The following is an 18,981-nucleotide window of genomic DNA, read 5'->3' on the forward strand; positions in this document are numbered from 1 at the left end:
ATTGACCTTGTCATCATCTAGAACTTTATTGTTTACCTGTGTCTTTTACTTTATTCTAGCTCTATGCACCGTGTAATAATCTGATCTGCAGGAACAGCTTTTCACTGTGTCTTGTACACGGGTCAATACTAAACCAACACACAAGGGACCGAGCCTCAGGAAAGTTCTCGCTGCCTGCGGTGGGAAGTTGTAAGAAGCTCCCCATTGCACTCACACACGTCTCTTTAATTGCAGGAAACTTGTAGACGGTCCCTAAGCGACTGGAGGGCTGATCTCAGGCAGCGTCTGATTTAGGCCTGATGTTGCTCTGGCAGGCATCACATTTCCTATTGTGTCCGTTTTCGCAGACCGAACAGCTCGTCCCCGGTGGATCTTGCCGCTGGTAAGCCGCACTCTCTCGTTTTACTTGTAGCTTCCTCCCCGCGTTCAGCCAAAGTCGGGGATAATGGTATCTGGGAGGGAGAATCTTGGAGCGGTGGTGGTGGGGGTTGTGTTCATTTAGGACTGGAGAAGCGTCCGTTACTAATCAGGTGGGGTGTAGGCATTAGATACACACACTGGAGAGGAACGTAGCCCCATCCACCAACACCAGTGGGCTCTCTGGATTTCAATTTGGTTGGATGCACATTCCAGTTGAAGACAATTGGCTCTGTTTTATTAGTTGTTCTCTGATCTTCGTTGTAAATGCCCCTGAGAGGGTAAACTTACTTGCCCCTTGGCTGAATTCGGCATCAGCTGAGTTATACCCCTGCAGCAGGCTTGGTGGGGTGAGCTGACTTCTTAGGGTAAGTGGTCTTTCTGGGGGAGGTGGCCTTACTGGCCCAGCAGCCCTGTTGATTTCTGGTCACCTCCTTATGGAAGGATGTGGAAGCTTTGGAGAGGGTGCAGAGGAGGTTCATCAGGGTGCTGCCTGGATTAGAGAGCGTGTCCTATGAGGAAAGGTTGAGCAAGCCAGGGCTTTTCTCTCTGGAGAGAAGGAGGATGAGAGACGAGTTGGTAGAGGTGTACAAGATGATAAAAAAGGCATAGAGTAGACAGCCGCGGACTTTTTCCCAGGGCAGTGATGACTAATACCAGGGGACATCAGTTTAAGGTTGGGTGGGGTGTCAGAAGTAGTTTTTTATACACAGAGGTTGATAGGAGCGTGGAACGCCCTGCCAGGGGTGGTGGGGGAGGCACTGGGGGTATTTAAGAGACTCTTAAATGGATGAAGGAAAATGGAGGCGATATGGGAGGGAAGAGTTAGATTCATCTTGGAGTAGGTTGAAAGGTCGGAACAACATCGTGGACAAAGGCCGGTACTGTTCTGTGCTCGAAGGAACGGTGAGGTGCTTCCATGTGAGGGAGGCTGGAGGTCCCATGTACCTGTTACCCCGGCCTTTCTGTCGGAGGAAGAGTACAGGAGAGGGGTGGGAGGCTTTGAGTTGGGGATTTCAGGGGCAGGAGACGGAAGTCGGGAGAGAAAGACGGCTTTGCCTCGTGAGTAATGAACCTTCAACAGGTTCGGGGTGGAAAGGAAGGCGGGGGTGGCGAAAGGCGCGGTGAGACAGTGTGTGGAATTCACCAACTGTGTCTGTGATTGGAAATCAAGGTGCTGCAATAAACACGGAAAATGCTGGCGAGACTCGGCATGCGCGGACACAGGAACAGTCAAGGTGGTCTGGCGACGGGACATTGAAGCTGGTCCAGGATGGGCCTCTCTCCACAGATCTGCAGAGAACCTGCAGCATTCTCTGTTTTCGCTTTTAATCGAGAGCGGATCTCAGACTCTGGTCCTGGTCCAATGCAGCGTCAGGGGCCTGGTGAATGAGTGGCTCTCTGGGGCAGGGGACCGTTTCTGCTCCACAAATCAGACGAGTGAAGGAATCTCAGGGTAAAGAGTATTCCAGCTGCTCCTGGGCTGGGTGTGAGCTCAAGCCCACTCCAGTGAGGTGTGGAGGGGGAGACTTGGTTTGCTGGTGCCATTTATTATTTGAGCCATTGAGATTCCCTGCTGCCCTGGGCATTATCTATCCCTCAAAGGACATCACCATCATAGGTTTTCTGGTCGTTAGAACAGCATTGTTTGTGGGAGCTTGCTGTGTAATGCAACATTCAAGCTTTCATTGGCTATGAAGACATTCGAAGTGTCCTGGGATATGACTGTGTATGTCAATTTGAAACCATTGGGTGGGTCCCTTCACAAACCCTTTGCAAGAGTTGCTCCCCAATCAACCGAGGTGAAGAAAGTTATTGTTTTGAAACTAGCGAGCCACAGGCCGTGAATACCCGAAGAGATCTGTTCAAAGCAGGCAGCTGGCTGAATGTGTGTGTGTGTGTGTGAATGTGTCTGAGACAGTATGTGTTTTGTGTTTCAGTTAGTGTGTGTGTATATATGTTGCTGTGTGTCTGTGTGTATATTGCTCTGTGTGCGAGTGTGTGTGTGTGTGAGAGAGAATGTGTCTGAGACAGTATGTGTTTTGTGTCTCAGTCAGTGTGTGTGTGTGTATATATGTTGCTGTGTGTGTGTGTATATTGCTCTGTGTGTGAGTGTGTGTGTGTGTGAGAGAGAGAGAATGTGTCTGAGACAGTGTGTGTTTTGTGTTTCAGTCAGTGTGTGTGTATATATGTTGCTGTGTGTCTGTGTGTGTGTATATTGCTCTGTGTGTGAGTGTGTGTGTGTGTGAGAGAGAGAGAATGTGTCTGAGACAGTGTGTGTTTTGTGTTTCAGTCAGTGTGTGTGTATATATGTTGCTGTGTGTCTGTGTGTGTGTGTATATTGCTCTGTGTGTGAGTGTGTGTGTGTTGCTGTGTGTCTGTGTGTGTGTATATTGCTCTGTGTGTGAGTGTGTGTGTGTGAGTGAGTGTGGGCCTTGGTCTGTGTACATCTGCTTGTTATTTTTTCTCTTCAGAATAATCATCGATTTATCTCTCTCTTGACTCCTTTTTCTTTCTTGAGGTCAGGAAATTCTCGACCTTATCACTTCAGGCACCTCTCGCCCCCCGTTCCGCTTGATGGTTCCTGTGAGCTCTGCACGTGTCTGTTACTTCTTCATCAGCTCAGGATCTTCTCTTTAATCAAACCAACTGTGTGATCTTTGTAGGTAAAAATATCGACGGGACGGTGAGCAGCTGGTCTCTGAGGTCCCAGCCGGGCCTTTTGATTTGTTTTATCTCTCACCTGTACCAATGGGGGAGAAGGCTGTTCAGCCCATTGGCTTCCATCTGCCCAATCCCCTGTGCCCCTGCAACTCCCTCTGCTGTGTGCCACCAACTCCCTTTTTAAGCAGTGAGATGAGGGAAGGGAGAGGTGCGTTTTTGCTTGTCAATGAAAGCACCAAGACGGTGTTAGAGGCAATGAAGAAGGCAGATGGTTTGTTGGCCTTCATGATGAGGGAATTTTGACAACCAGCAAAACCCCAGTTACTACAGTTTAGTAAATACTTTTGCCAGGGCAGTGACAAGAAGAAAGAAGGAATGGGATGGATGGAATTGTGTGAGGGAAACAGGGAGGGGGACTGGGAATGATGGAATGGCTCTGCTGAGATCCAGGATGGACCTATGGGCTGAATAGCCTCTTCTGTGTCTTATATCTAGATAGTCGAAGGAGAGAGTGAGATGTCCTGTTAGAGAAAAGGAGAAACTTATTTCTTTTGCATAACGCCCGAAGGAATTAATCAAAGTTCAGAGTAAATTAATTTTCAGAGTAAATTAATTTTCAAAGTAAATTAATTATCAAAGTAAATTAATTATCAAAGTACAAATGTGCATATATGTCGCCATAAACAACCCTGAGATTCATTTTCTTGTGGGCATTCACAGTAAGACTGTACCCACAGGACAGACAAATGAGCAATGTGCAAAAGACAACGAACTGTGCAAACACAAAAGAAAGAGAAAATAAAGAAATAATAATAAATAAACAATAAGTATCGAGGAAAATGAGATGAAGAGCCCTTGAAAGTGAGTCCGTAGGTTGTGGGAACAGTTCAGTGACTATGGTGAGTGAAGTTGAGTGAAGTTATCCCCTTTGGTTCAAGAGCCCGCTGGTTGAGGGGTAATAACTGTCCCTGAACCTGGTGCTGTGAGTCCTGAGGCTCCTGTACCTTCTTCCTGATGGCAGCAGTGAGAAGAGGGCTTGGCCTGGTTGGTGGTCATTAGCATGCAGTCACAAAGAACAGCGATGCAGATAGCAAGGCTAGCTACTGAGACAGGGTCCAGCCCTGTCTCTGTGGAATTTGCATGTTCTCCTGGTGGCCACATCAGTGCTCTGCATCACGTCCTCCCACGACCCAGGGGCTGGTAGATTGATGGGGTAATTGCCCACTCTAAATTGCTCCTGTGACATAGATTCTGGAAGACATGTAAAATTTATACAGACATTGTTGACCATGGAGAAGAAAGGAGTGCAGAGAACAAGCACTCGGAGAAAGAGAGTGCAGTCACATCTGAACAACACACACTAAATGCTGGAGGAACTCAGCAGGCTAGGCAGCACCTATGGAAAAAAGAATAGTTGATGTTTGAGGCTGAGATCCTTTTCCAACCTTTCATTGTCTTTCATGTCTCACAGATGGACACTGCAGTACCGGAGAGCTGCCACGCGATGTCCCAGGTGAGGTACCAAACTAACACCACCAGAGGGCAGTTGCAGGCAAAGGCCACCAGGGGGCAGAGCAGCTCCACATTAAGCAGCAAAGTTCCTGAGGTGGGATCATCCAGACACACAGAGATTCTGCAGATGCTGGAAATCCCGAGCACACACACAAAATGCACGAGGAACTCAGCAGGTCAGGCAGCATCTAATAAACAGGAATAAACAGTTGATGTTTTGGGCTGAGACCCTTCATCAGGCCACATCTTTGTTCCCCCCATAGATGCTGTTGAGTTCCTCCAGTATTTTGAATGTTAGGATCTTCCAGCGAGCATGTCAGTATTTCGAGGTGATCCTGAGAAGTCAGTATTTACAGGGGTCCCAGGCAGACTGTCAGTGTCGGTATTTACAGGGGTCCCAGGCAGACTGTCAGTGTCGGTATTTACAGGGTCCCGGGGGAGAGTGTCGGTGTGTACAGGGTCCCGGGGAGAGTGTCAGTGTCGGTATTTACAGGGTCCGGGGGGAGAGTGTCGGTGTCGGTATTTACAGGGTCCCGGGGAGAGTGTCGGTATTTACAGGGTCCCGGGGAGTGTCGGTGTCGGTATTTACACGGTCCCGGGGAGAGTGTCAGTGTCGGTATTTACAGGGTCCCGGGGAGAGTGTCGGTGTCGGTATTTACAGGGTCCCGGGGAAGAGTGTCGGTGTCGGTATGTACAGGGTCCCGGGGGAGAGTGTCGGTGTCTGTATTTACAGGGTCCAGAGGAGAGTGTCAGTGTCGGTATTTACAGGATCCAGGGGAGAGTGTCAGTGTCAGTATTTACAGGGTCCCGGGGAGAGCGTCGGTATTTACAGGGTCCCGGGGAGAGTGTCGGTGTCGGTATTTACAGGTTCCCGGGGGAGAGTATCGGTGTCTGTATTTACAGGGTCCAGGGGAGAGTGTCAGTGTCGGTATTTACAGGGTCTCGGGGAGAGTGTCAGTGTCTGTATTTACAGGGTCCCGGGGGAGAGTGTCGGTCCTTACAGGGTCCCGGGGAGAGTGTCAGTGTCTGTATTTACAGGGTCCCGAGGGAGAGTGTCGGTGTCGGTATTTACAGGGTCCTGGGGAGAGTGTCAGTGTTGGTATTTACAGGGTCCCGGGGAGAGTGTCGGTGTCGGTATTTACAGGGTCCCGGGGAGCGTGTCGGTATTTACAGGGTCCCGGGGAGACTGTCGGTGTCGGTATTTACAGGGTCCCAGGGGAGACAGTCGGTGTTGGTATTTACAGGGTCCCGGGGAGAGTATCGATATTTACAGGGTCCCGCGGAGAGTGTCGGTGTCGGTATTTACAGGGTCCCAGGGGAGACAGTCGGTGTTGGTATTTACAGGGTCCCGGGGAGAGTATCGATATTTACAGGGTCCCGCGGAGAGTGTCGGTGTCGGTATTTACAGGGTCCCAGGGGAGACAGTCGGTGTCGGTATTTACAGGGTCCCGGGGAGAGTGTCGATATTTACAGGGTCCCGGGGAGAGTGTCGGTGTCCGTATTTACAGGCTCCCGGGGGAGAGTGTCAGTGTCGGTATTTGCTGAGTCCCGGGGAGTGTGTCGGTGTCTGTATTTACACGGTCCCGGGGAGAGTGTCGGTGTCGGTATTTACAGGGTCCCAGGGAGAGTATCAATGTCGGTATTTACAGGGTCCCGAGGAGAGTGTCGGTGTCGGTATTTACAGTGTCCCTTGGAGAGTGTCAGTGTCGGTATTTACAGGGTCTCGGGGGAGAGTGTCAGTGTCGGTATTTACAGGGTCCCGGGGGAGAGTCTCAGTGTCGGTATTTACAGGGTCCCGGGGAGAGTGTCGGTATTTGCACGGTCCTGGGGATAGTGTCGGTGTCGGTATTTACAGGGTCCCGGGGAGAGTGTCAATGTCGGTATTTACAGGGTCCCGGGGAGACTGTCAGTGTCGGTATTTACAGGGTCCCGGGGGGAGTGTCAGTGTCGGTATTTACAGTGTCCCGGGGAGAGTGTCAGTGTCGGTATTTACAGGGTCCCGGGGAGAGTGTCGGTGTCGGTATTTACAGGGTCCCGGGGAGAGTGTCGGTGTCGGTATTTACAGGGTCCCGGGGAGAGTGTCGGTATTTACAGGGTCCCGGGGAGAGTGTCGGTGTCGGTATTTACAGGGTCCCGGGGAGAGTGTCGGTGTCGGTATTTACAGGGTCCTGGGGGAGATTGTCAGTGTCGGTATTTACAGGGTCTCGGAGAGGGTGTCAGTGTCTGTATTTACAGGGTCCCAGGGGAGAGTGTTGATGTTGGTATTTACAGGGTCCCGGGGAGAGTGTCAGTTTCGGTATTTACATGGTCCCGGGGAGAGTGTCAGTGTCGGTATTTACAGGGTCCCGGAGGAGAGTGTCGGTGTCGGTATTTACAGGGGTCCCGAGGAGAGTGTCGGTGTCGGTTTTTACAGGGTCCCGGGGAGAGTGTCAGTGTCGGTATTTACATGGTCCCAGGGAGAGTGTCGGTATTTACACGGTCCCGGGGAGAGTGTCGGTGTCAGTATTTACAGGGTCCTGGGGAGAGTGTCAGTGTCGGTATTTACAGGGTCCCGGGGAGAGTGTCGCTATTTACAGGGTCCCGGGGAGAGTGTCGGTGTCGGTATTTACAGGGTCCCGGGGAGAGTGTCAATGTCGGTATTTACAGGGTCCCGGGGAAGAGTGTCGGTGTCGGTATGTACAGGGTCCCGGGGGAGAGTGTCGGTGTCTGTATTTACAGGGTCCAGAGGAGAGTGTCAGTGTCGGTATTTACAGGATCCAGGGGAGAGTGTCAGTGTCAGTATTTACAGGGTCCCGGGGAGAGCGTCGGTATTTACAGGGTCCCGGGGAGAGTGTCGGTGTCGGTATTTACAGGTTCCCGGGGGAGAGTATCGGTGTCTGTATTTACAGGGTCCAGGGGAGAGTGTCAGTGTCGGTATTTACAGGGTCTCGGGGAGAGTGTCAGTGTCTGTATTTACAGGGTCCCGGGGGAGAGTGTCGGTCCTTACAGGGTCCCGGGGAGAGTGTCAGTGTCTGTATTTACAGGGTCCCGAGGGAGAGTGTCGGTGTCGGTATTTACAGGGTCCTGGGGAGAGTGTCAGTGTTGGTATTTACAGGGTCCCGGGGAGAGTGTCGGTGTCGGTATTTACAGGGTCCCGGGGAGCGTGTCGGTATTTACAGGGTCCCGGGGAGACTGTCGGTGTCGGTATTTACAGGGTCCCAGGGGAGACAGTCGGTGTTGGTATTTACAGGGTCCCGGGGAGAGTATCGATATTTACAGGGTCCCGCGGAGAGTGTCGGTGTCGGTATTTACAGGGTCCCAGGGGAGACAGTCGGTGTTGGTATTTACAGGGTCCCGGGGAGAGTATCGATATTTACAGGGTCCCGCGGAGAGTGTCGGTGTCGGTATTTACAGGGTCCCAGGGGAGACAGTCGGTGTCGGTATTTACAGGGTCCCGGGGAGAGTGTCGATATTTACAGGGTCCCGGGGAGAGTGTCGGTGTCCGTATTTACAGGCTCCCGGGGGAGAGTGTCAGTGTCGGTATTTGCTGAGTCCCGGGGAGTGTGTCGGTGTCTGTATTTACACGGTCCCGGGGAGAGTGTCGGTGTCGGTATTTACAGGGTCCCAGGGAGAGTATCAATGTCGGTATTTACAGGGTCCCGAGGAGAGTGTCGGTGTCGGTATTTACAGTGTCCCTTGGAGAGTGTCAGTGTCGGTATTTACAGGGTCTCGGGGGAGAGTGTCAGTGTCGGTATTTACAGGGTCCCGGGGGAGAGTCTCAGTGTCGGTATTTACAGGGTCCCGGGGAGAGTGTCGGTATTTGCACGGTCCTGGGGATAGTGTCGGTGTCGGTATTTACAGGGTCCCGGGGAGAGTGTCAATGTCGGTATTTACAGGGTCCCGGGGAGACTGTCAGTGTCGGTATTTACAGGGTCCCGGGGGGAGTGTCAGTGTCGGTATTTACAGTGTCCCGGGGAGAGTGTCAGTGTCGGTATTTACAGGGTCCCGGGGAGAGTGTCGGTGTCGGTATTTACAGGGTCCCGGGGAGAGTGTCGGTGTCGGTATTTACAGGGTCCCGGGGAGAGTGTCGGTATTTACAGGGTCCCGGGGAGAGTGTCGGTGTCGGTATTTACAGGGTCCCGGGGAGAGTGTCGGTGTCGGTATTTACAGGGTCCTGGGGGAGATTGTCAGTGTCGGTATTTACAGGGTCTCGGAGAGGGTGTCAGTGTCTGTATTTACAGGGTCCCAGGGGAGAGTGTTGATGTTGGTATTTACAGGGTCCCGGGGAGAGTGTCAGTTTCGGTATTTACATGGTCCCGGGGAGAGTGTCAGTGTCGGTATTTACAGGGTCCCGGAGGAGAGTGTCGGTGTCGGTATTTACAGGGGTCCCGAGGAGAGTGTCGGTGTCGGTTTTTACAGGGTCCCGGGGAGAGTGTCAGTGTCGGTATTTACATGGTCCCAGGGAGAGTGTCGGTATTTACACGGTCCCGGGGAGAGTGTCGGTGTCAGTATTTACAGGGTCCTGGGGAGAGTGTCAGTGTCGGTATTTACAGGGTCCCGGGGAGAGTGTCGCTATTTACAGGGTCCCGGGGAGAGTGTCGGTGTCGGTATTTACAGGGTCCCGGGGAGAGTGTCAATGTCGGTATTTACAGGGTCCTGGGGAGAGTGTCAGTGTCTGTATTTACAGGGTCCCGGGGGAGAGTGTCAGTGTCGGTATTTACGGGGTCCCAGGGAGAGTATCGGTGTCGGTATTTACATGGTCCCGGGGAGAGTGTCAGTGTCTGTATTTACAGGGTCCCGGGGGAGAGTGTCAGTGTCGGTATTTACAGGGTCCCGGGGAGACTGTCATTGTCGGTACTTACAGGGTCTCGGGGAGAGTGTCGGTGTCGGTATTTACAGGGTCCCGGGGAGAGTGTCAGTGTCTGTATTTACAGGGCCCCGGGGAGAGTGTCGGTATTTACAGGGTCCCGGGGAGAGTGTCGGTGTCGGTAATTACAGAGTCCCGGGGAGAGTGTCAGTGTCGGTATTTACAGGGTCCCGGGGAGAGTGTCGGTGTCGGTATTTACAGGGTCCTGGGGGAGATTGTCAGTGTCGGTATTTACAGGGTCTCGGAGAGAGTGTCAGTGTCTGTATTTACAGGGTCCCAGGGGAGAGTGTTGATGTTGGTATTTACAGGGTCCCGGGGAGAGTGTCGGTATTTGCACGGTCCTGGGGATAGTATCGGTGTCGGTATTTACAGGGTCCCGGGGAGAGTGTCAATGTCGGTATTTACAGGCTCCCAGGGAGAGTGTCGGTATTTACACGGTCCCGGGGAGAATGTCGGTGTCAGTATTTACAGAGTCCTGGGGAGAGTGTCAGTGTCGGTATTTACAGGGTCCCGGGGAGAGTGTCGCTATTTACAGGGTCCCGGGGAGAGTGTCGGTGTCGGTATTTGCAGGGTCCCGGGGAGAGTGTCATTGTCGGTATTTACAGGGTCCCGGGGAGAGTGTCAGTGTCGGTATACAGGGTCCCAGGGGAGAGAGTCAGTGTCGGTATTTACAGGGTCCCGGGGGAGAGTGTCGATGTCGGTATTTACAGGGTCCCTGGGGAGAGTGTTGGTGTCAGTATTTACAGCGTCCCGGGGGAGAGTGTCGGTATTTACACGGGCCCGGGGAGAGTGTCCGTGTCAGTATTTACATGGTCCCGGGGAGAGTGTCGGTGTTGGTATTTACAGGCTCCCGGGGAGAGTGTTGGTGTCCATATTTACTGGCTTCCGGGGGAGAGTGTCAGTGTCGGTATTTACGGGGTCCCAGGGAGAGTATCGGTGTCGATATTTACATGGTCCCGGGGAGAGTGTCAGTGTCTGTATTTACAGGGTCCCGGGGGAGAGTGTCAGTGTCGGTATTTACAGGGTCCCGGGGAGAGTGTCATTGTCGGTACTTAACAGGGTCCCGGGGAGAGTGTCGGTGTCGGTATTTACAGGGTCCCGGGGAGAGTGTCAGTATCGGTATTTACAGGGTCCCGGGGAGAGTATCGGTGTCGGTATTTACAGGGTCCCGGGGCGAGTGTCAGTGTCTGTATTTACAGGGTCCCGGGGGAGAGTGTCAGTGTCGGTATTTACAGGGTCCCGGGGAGAGAGTCAGTGTCGGTATTTACAGGGTCCCGGGGAGAGTGTCAGTGTCGGTATTTACAGGGTCTCTGGGAGAGAGTCAGTGTCGGTATTTACAGGGTCCCGGGGAGAGTGTCAGTGTCGGTATTTACAGGGTCCCGGGGGAGAGTGTCAGTGTCGGTATTTACAGGGTCCCGGGGAGGGTGTCGGTATTTACAGGGTCCCGGGGAGAGTGTCAGTGTCTGTATTTACAGGGTCCCGGGGGAGAGTGTCAGTGTCGGTATGTACAGGGTCCCGGGGAGAGTATCGGTGTCGGTATTTACAGGGTCCCGGGGAGAGTGTCAGTGTATGTATTTACAGGGTCCCGGGGGAGAGTGTCAGTGTCGGTATTTACAGGGTCCCGGGGAGAGTGTCATTGTCGGTATTTACAGGGTCCCGGGGAGAGTGTCAGTGTCGGTATTTACATGGTCCCGGGGAGAGTGTCAGTGTCTGTATTTACAGGGTCCCGGGGGAGAGTGTCAGTGTCGGTATTTACAGGGTCCCGGGGAGAGTGTCATTGTCGGTACTTAACAGGGTCCCGGGGAGAGTGTCGGTGTCGGTATTTACAGGGTCCCGGGGAGAGTGTCAGTATCGGTATTTACAGGGTCCCGGGGAGAGTATCGGTGTCGGTATTTACAGGGTCCCGGGGCGAGTGTCAGTGTCTGTATTTACAGGGTCCCGGGGGAGAGTGTCAGTGTCGGTATTTACAGGGTCCCGGGGAGAGAGTCAGTGTCGGTATTTACAGGGTCCCGGGGAGAGTGTCAGTGTCGGTATTTACAGGGTCTCTGGGAGAGAGTCAGTGTCGGTATTTACAGGGTCCCGGGGAGAGTGTCAGTGTCGGTATTTACAGGGTCCCGGGGGAGAGTGTCAGTGTCGGTATTTACAGGGTCCCGGGGAGGGTGTCGGTATTTACAGGGTCCCGGGGAGAGTGTCAGTGTCTGTATTTACAGGGTCCCGGGGGAGAGTGTCAGTGTCGGTATGTACAGGGTCCCGGGGAGAGTATCGGTGTCGGTATTTACAGGGTCCCGGGGAGAGTGTCAGTGTATGTATTTACAGGGTCCCGGGGGAGAGTGTCAGTGTCGGTATTTACAGGGTCCCGGGGAGAGTGTCATTGTCGGTATTTACAGGGTCCCGGGGAGAGTGTCAGTGTCGGTATTTACAGGGTCCCGGGGAGAGTGTCAGTGTCTGTATCTACAGTGTCCCGGGGGAGAGTGTCAGTGTCGGTATTTACAGGGTCCCGGGGAGAGTATCGGTGTCGGTATTTCCAGGGTCCCGGGGAGAGTGTCAGTGTCTGTATTTACAGGGTCCCGGGGAGAGAGTCGGTATTTACAGGGTCCCGGGGAGAGAGTCAGTGTCGGTATTTACAGGGTCCCGGGGAGAGTGTCAGTGTCGGTATTTACAGGGTCCCGGGGAGAGTGTCAGTGTCGGTATTTACAGGGTCTCTGGGAGAGAGTCAGTGTTGGTATTTACAGGGTCCCGGGGAGAGTGTCAGTGTCGGTATTTACAGGGTCCCGGGGAGAGTGTGGGTGTTGGTATTTACAGGGTCCCGGGGGAGAGTGTGGGTGTCGGTATTTACAGGGTCCCGGGGGAGAGTCTCAGTGTCGGTATTTACCGGGTCCCGGGGAGAGTGTCGGTATTTACAGGGTCCCGGGGAGAGTGTCGGTGTCGGTATTTACAGGGTCCCGGGGGAGAGTGTCAGTGTCGGTATTTACAGGGTCCCGGGGGAGAGGGTCAGTGTCGGTATTTACAGGGTCCCGGGGGAGAGGGTCAGTGTCAGTATTTACAGGGTCCCGGGGAGAGTGTCATTGTCGGTATTTACAGGATCCCGGGGAGACTGTCGGTGTCGGTGTTTACAGGGTCCCAGGGGAGACTGTTGGTGTCGATATTTACAGGGTCCCGGGGAGAGCGTCGATATTTACAGGGTCCCGCGGAGAGTGTCAGTGTCTGTATTTACAGGGTCCCGGGGGAGAGTGTCAGTGTCGGTATTTACAGGGTCCCGGGGAGAGTGTCATTGTCGGTACTTAACAGGTCCCGGGGAGAGTGTCGGTGTCGGTATTTACAGGGTCCCGGGGAGAGTGTCAGTATCGGTATTTACAGGGTCCCGGGGAGAGTATCGGTGTCGGTATTTACAGGGTCCCGGGGCGAGTGTCAGTGTCTGTATTTACAGGGTCCCGGGGGAGAGTGTCAGTGTCGGTATTTACAGGGTCCCGGGGAGAGAGTCAGTGTCGGTATTTACAGGGTCCCGGGGAGAGTGTCAGTGTCGGTATTTACAGGGTCTCTGGGAGAGAGTCAGTGTCGGTATTTACAGGGTCCCGGGGAGAGTGTCAGTGTCGGTATTTACAGGGTCCCGGGGGAGAGTGTCAGTGTCGGTATTTACAGGGTCCCGGGGAGGGTGTCGGTATTTACAGGGTCCCGGGGAGAGTGTCAGTGTCTGTATTTACAGGGTCCCGGGGGAGAGTGTCAGTGTCGGTATTTACAGGGTCCCGGGGAGAGTATCGGTGTCGGTATTTACAGGGTCCCGGGGAGAGTGTCAGTGTATGTATTTACAGGGTCCCGGGGGAGAGTGTCAGTGTCGGTATTTACAGGGTCCCGGGGAGAGTGTCATTGTCGGTATTTACAGGGTCTCGGGGAGAGTGTCAGTGTCTGTATCTACAGTGTCCCGGGGGAGAGTGTCAGTGTCGGTATTTACAGGGTCCCGGGGAGAGTATCGGTGTCGGTATTTCCAGGGTCCCGGGGAGAGTGTCAGTGTCTGTATTTACAGGGTCCCGGGGAGAGAGTCGGTATTTACAGGGTCCCGGGGAGAGAGTCAGTGTCGGTATTTACAGGGTCCCGGGGAGAGTGTCAGTGTCGGTATTTACAGGGTCCCGGGGAGAGTGTCAGTGTCGGTATTTACAGGGTCTCTGGGAGAGAGTCAGTGTTGGTATTTACAGGGTCCCGGGGAGAGAGTCAGTGTCGGTATTTACAGGGTCCCGGGGAGAGTGTGGGTGTTGGTATTTACAGGGTCCCGGGGGAGAGTGTGGGTGTCGGTATTTACAGGGTCCCGGGGGAGAGTGTCGGTGTCGGTATTTACCGGGTCCCGGGGAGAGTGTCGGTATTTACAGGGTCCCGGGGAGAGTGTCGGTGTCGGTATTTACAGGGTCCCGGGGGAGAGTGTCAGTGTCGGTATTTACAGGGTCCCGGGGGAGAGGGTCAGTGTCAGTATTTACAGGGTCCCGGGGAGAGTGTCATTGTCGGTATTTACAGGATCCCGGGGAGACTGTCGGTGTCGGTATTTACAGGGTCCCAGGGGAGACTGTTGGTGTCGATATTTACAGGGTCCCGGGGAGAGCGTCGATATTTACAGGGTCCCGCGGAGAGTGTCAGTGTTGGTATTTACAGGGTCCCGGGGAGAGTGTTGGTGTCGGTATTTACATGGTCCCGGGGAGAGTGTTGGTGTTGGTATTTACAGGGTCCCGGGGGGAGTGTCAGTGTCGGTATTTGCAGGGTCCTGGGAAGCGTGTCGGTATTTACAGGGTCCCGGGGAGACTGTCGGTGTCGGTATTTACAGGGTCCCGGGGAGAGCGTCGATATTTACCGGGACCCGCGGAGAGTGTCGGTGTCGGTATTTACAGGGTCCCGGGGAGAGTGTCGGTGTCGGTATTTACAGGGTCCCGGGGAGAGTGTCAGTGTCGGTATTTACAGGGTCCCGGGGGAGAGTGTCGGTGTCGGTATTTACAGGGTCCCGGGGGAGAGTGTGGGTGTCGGTATTTACAGGGTCCCGGGGAGAGTGTCGGTGTCAGTATTTACAGGGTCCTGGGGAGAGTGTCAATGTCGGTATTTACAGGGACCCGGGGGAGATTGTCAGTGTCGGTATTTACAGGGTCTCGGGGAGAGTGTCAGTGTCTGTATTTACAGGGTCCCGGGGAGAGTATCGGTGTCGGTATTTACAGGGTCCCGGGGAGAGTGTCGGTGTCGGTATGTGCAGGGTCCCGGGGAGAGTGTCGGTGTCGGTATTTACAGGGTCCCGGGGAGAGTGTTGATGTCGGTATTTACAGGGTCCCGGGGGAGAGTGTCGGTGTCGGTATGTACAGGGTCCCGGGGAGAGTGTCGGTGTTGGTATTTACAGGGTCCCGGGGAGAGTGTCGGTGTTGGTATTTGCAGGGTCCCGGGGAGAGTGTTGATGTCGGTATTTACAGGGTCCCGGGGGAGAGTGTCGGTGTCGATATTTATAGGGTCCCGGGGAGAGTGTCGGTGTCAGTATTTACAGCGTCCTGGGGGAGAGTGTCGGTATTTACAGGGTCCCGGGGAGAGTGTCGGTGTCGGTATACAGGGTCCCGAGGGAGATTGTCAGTGTCGGTATTTACAGGGTCCCGGGGGAGAGTGTCGATGTCGGTATTTACAGGGTCCCGGGGGAGAGTGTCGGTGTCAGTATTTACAGCGTCCCGGGGGAGAGTGTCGGTATTTACACGGGCCCGGGGAGAGTGTCCGTGTCAGTATTTACATGGTCCCGGGGAGAGTGTCGATGTTGGTACTTACAGGGTCCCGGGGAGAGTGTTGGTGTCCATATTTACAGGGTCCCGGGGGAGAGTGTCAGTGTTGGTATTTACAGGGTCCCGGGGAGAGTGTCGGTGTCTGTATTTACAGGCTCCCGGGGGAGAGTGTCAGTGTCGGTATTTGCTGGGTCCCGGGGAGAGTGTCGGTGTCTGTATTTACATGGTCCCGGGGAGAGTGTCGGTGTCGGTATTTACAGGGTCCCGAGGAGAGTGTCAGTGTCGGTATTTACAGTGTCCCGGGGAGAGTGTCAGTGTCGGTATTTACAGGGTCCTGGGGGAGAGTCTCAGTGTCGGTATTTACAGGGTCCCGGGGAGAGTGTCGGTATTTGCATGGTCCTGGGGATAGTGTCAGTGTCGGTAATTACAGGGTCCCGGGGAGAGTGTCAGTGTCGGTATTTACAGGGTCCCGGGGAGAGTGTCAGTGTCGGTATTTACAGGGTCCCGGGGAGAGTGTCGGTGTCGGTATTTACAGGGTTCCGGGGAGAGTGTCGGTATTTACAGGGTCCCGGGGAGAGTGTCGGTGTCGGTAATTACAGGGTCCTGGGGAGAGTGTCAGTGTCGGTATTTACAGGGTCCCGGGGAGAGTGTCGGTGTCGGTATTTTCAGGGTCCTGGGGAGAGTGTCAATGTCGGTATTTACAGGGACCTGGGGAGAGTGTCGGTATTTACAGGGTCCCGGGGAGAGTGTCGGTGTCGGTATTTTCAGGGTCCTGGGGAGAGTGTCAATGTCGGTATTTACAGGGACCCGGGGGTGATTGTCAGTGTCGGTATTTACAGGGTCTCGGAGAGAGTGTCAGTGTCTGTATTTACAGGGTCCCAGGGGAGAGTGTTGATGTTGGTATTTACAGGGTCCCGGGGAGAGTGTCAGTGTCGGTATTTACAGGGTCCCGGGGAGAGTGTCAGTTTTGGTATTTACCTGGTCCCGGGGAGAGTGTCAGTGTCGGTATTTACAGGGTCCCGGAGGAGAGTGTCGGTATTTACAGGGTCCCGGGGGAGAGTGTCAGTGTCGGTATTTACAGGGTCCCGGGGAGAGTGTCATTGTCGGTATTTACAGGGTCCCGGGGAGAGTGTCGGTGTCAGTATTTACAGGGTCCCGGGGAGAGTGTCAGTGTCTGTATTTACAGGGTCCCGGGGGAGAGTGTCAGTGTCGGTATTTACAGGGTCCCGGGGAGAGTATCGGTGTCGGTATTTACAGGGTCCCGGGGAGAGTGTCGGTGTCTGTATTTACAGGGTCCCGGGGAGAGTGTCGGTATTTACAGGGTCCCGGGGAGAGAGTCAGTGTCGGTATTTACAGGGTCCCGGGGAGAGTGTCAGTGTCCGTATTTACAGGGTCCCGGGGAGAGTGTCGGTGTCGGTATTTACAGGGTCCCGGGGAGAGAGTCAGTGTCGGTATTTACAGGGTCCCGGGGAGAGTGTCAGTGTCGGTATTTACAGGGTCCCGGGGAGAGTGTGGGTGTCGGTATTTACAGGGTCCCGGGGGAGAGTGTCGGTGTCGGTATTTACAGGGTCCCGGGGAGAGTGTCGGTATTTACTGGGTCTCGGGGAGAGTGTCGGTGTCGGTATTTACAGGGTCCCGGGGGAGAGTGTCAGTGTCGGTATTTACGGGGTCCCGGGGAGAGTGTCGGTATTTACAGGGTCCTGGGGGAGAGGGTCGGTGTCAGTATTTACAGGGTCCCGGGGAGAGTGTCATTGTCGGTATTTACAGGGTCCCGGGGAGAGTGTCGGTATTTACACGGCCCCGGGGAGAGTGTCGGTGTCAGTATTTACACGGGCCCGGGGAGAGTGTCCGTGTCAGTATTTACATGGTCCCGGGGAGAGTGTCGGTGTTGGTATTTACACGGTCCCGGGGAGAGTGTCAGTGTCGGTATTTACAGGGTCCCGGGGAGAGTGTCAGTGTCGGTATTTACAGGGTTCCGGGGGAGGGTGTGTTCTTATTCACAGTGTTCTCTGTGGTGGGATTGGGACAGACTGGTTTTCCATTGGGACAGACTGGTTTTCCATTGGGAAAGACTGTGTTTTCCCCAGGAGAGTGTCAGTGTCAGTATTTACAGTCTTCCTGGGGAGGGTGTGTTATTATTCACAGGGTTCTCTGTGGTGGTATTGGGAAAGACTGGTCTTCCATTGGGACAGACTGGTTTTCCGAGTCTGCACCCTGTGATGATCCTCTTGTGGAGTTTTCCTCAGAGGGAACATTTGAGTGGATGTGTTTGTACTGAGCCTGAAGCCACGGGCAGAATTTTGGGTGATCTAGCTATGATGGTGGCACTGAATTATGGTTATAACATGCCACCTCTGGTAAATTTGTACATGGGCCCTGTCTGAATCCAGAGCTGCTGGTCGCTCAGCTTGCAAAGGCCCAGAGACTGGAGACTGGTACTGGAGTTGGAGAACAGCCGCGTGCGTGTGTGTGTGTATGTGTGTGTGTGTGTGTGGGGGGGTGGGGAGGGGGATCATTCTGTTGTCATTGTTTTATTGCTTGCTGTGTTCCATTTTGTTTTGTTCTCTGTTGTTCTGCCAAACTTTCTGGGCTCAGTATGTTGGCGCCAGAGTGTGTGGCGACACTTGGAGGCTGCTCCCAGCACACCCTTGGGTTGTGTTGGTTGGTAAAGCAACAACACATTTCACTGTGTGTTCCGATATATGTGTGATAAATTAATGAATCTGATGGGGGTCCTGTCTCTCGTCAGGGAATCTGAAGCCCTCGGCCTCTCTCGATGAAGGAACCAGCCGGGATATTTCTCCAGGCCAGTGGCCTCTTCCGTCACTCCAATTCCATGAACTTGTCTCACAGTTCTCTGTGACCATCAAAACCTTGCAGCTGCTGGCAATGCCACTGCCTTACAACTCCAGGGACGCAAGTTCAATCTGGACTGTGACTGCTGTCTCTGTGGAGTTTGCATGTTCTCCCTGTGTCTGTTTGGGTGCCTCCCTCGTGTTGGACTCTCCATGACTGTGGGTAAGGTGCATGAGGATGAAAGGGAAAGGGGATGGAATATCATGGAATGCAGAGCAACACACACAAAATGCAGGAGGAGCTCAGCAGGCCAGGCAGCATCTGTGGAGGGTAACCAAGAGTCAAGGTTTTGGGTCGAGACCCTTCATCAGGACTAGAAAAGGAAGCCAGAAGAAAGGCGGGAGGGGCATCATCCCAACTGGTTGAACGGTCTCCTCCCGTGTGATGCTCTGAGCCTGCACCGTCCAATGGGAAAAGAGCATCTGGAGTATCCTTGACAACCACTGGTTCAAAGGTGATGACCCTTGACCCTGGTTCTTGCTCTCCCAACCCTTGTACCAGTGGGATAATGTGGATCACTGGGACATGGGATGGATGACAAAGAGCCGGAGGTATTGGCAATGGAGACTGGAAACTGCAGACAAGGAGAAGGTTCGGAGTGGCTAACTTGTCTGATCCCCCGGTGCAGCCATCATGGTACGACATTGTGATCAGGTTGGCTATAAAACTTAATGTAAATAAAGACCTGAATTTGTAAACATTTCAACTGGGGCTGTTCCCTGCATCAGAGAAACTTCCAGGATTAGACATGGAGGCTTCAGTCTGCTTGCTGGCCAGTCTAGTGCTGACTGAACCATTCATGCACTGCGCAGGAGAGGGAACTTGCACACAATAAGATCCCACGAGACTGTGTCAGGGAGGCCCACGTGGGATGTAACCGAAGCTACTAGAGGTTAGTGAAAGAATGCAATTGGCTAAAACTGTGTGGGGCAGAGGTCAATGAGGTCACGCATTTGA

The 18,981-nt window shown here is 53.8% G+C and overlaps 1 long non-coding RNA gene across 1 annotated transcript; it reads left to right on the top strand.

Annotated features, from left to right (window-relative positions):
- Nucleotides 1–260: 260 nt before the first annotated feature.
- Nucleotides 261–18,730, top strand: LOC140205011 (uncharacterized). The gene is made up of 3 exons (XR_011887730.1): nucleotides 261–382; nucleotides 4,553–4,594; nucleotides 17,918–18,730. It is a non-coding gene; the product is annotated as an uncharacterized lncRNA (long non-coding RNA).
- The last annotated feature ends 251 nt before the right edge of the window (nucleotides 18,731–18,981 follow it).

The sequence above is a fragment of the Mobula birostris genome, chromosome 11 (assembly GCF_030028105.1).
Source record: "Mobula birostris isolate sMobBir1 chromosome 11, sMobBir1.hap1, whole genome shotgun sequence".
Taxonomy (NCBI): domain Eukaryota; kingdom Metazoa; phylum Chordata; class Chondrichthyes; order Myliobatiformes; family Myliobatidae; genus Mobula; species Mobula birostris.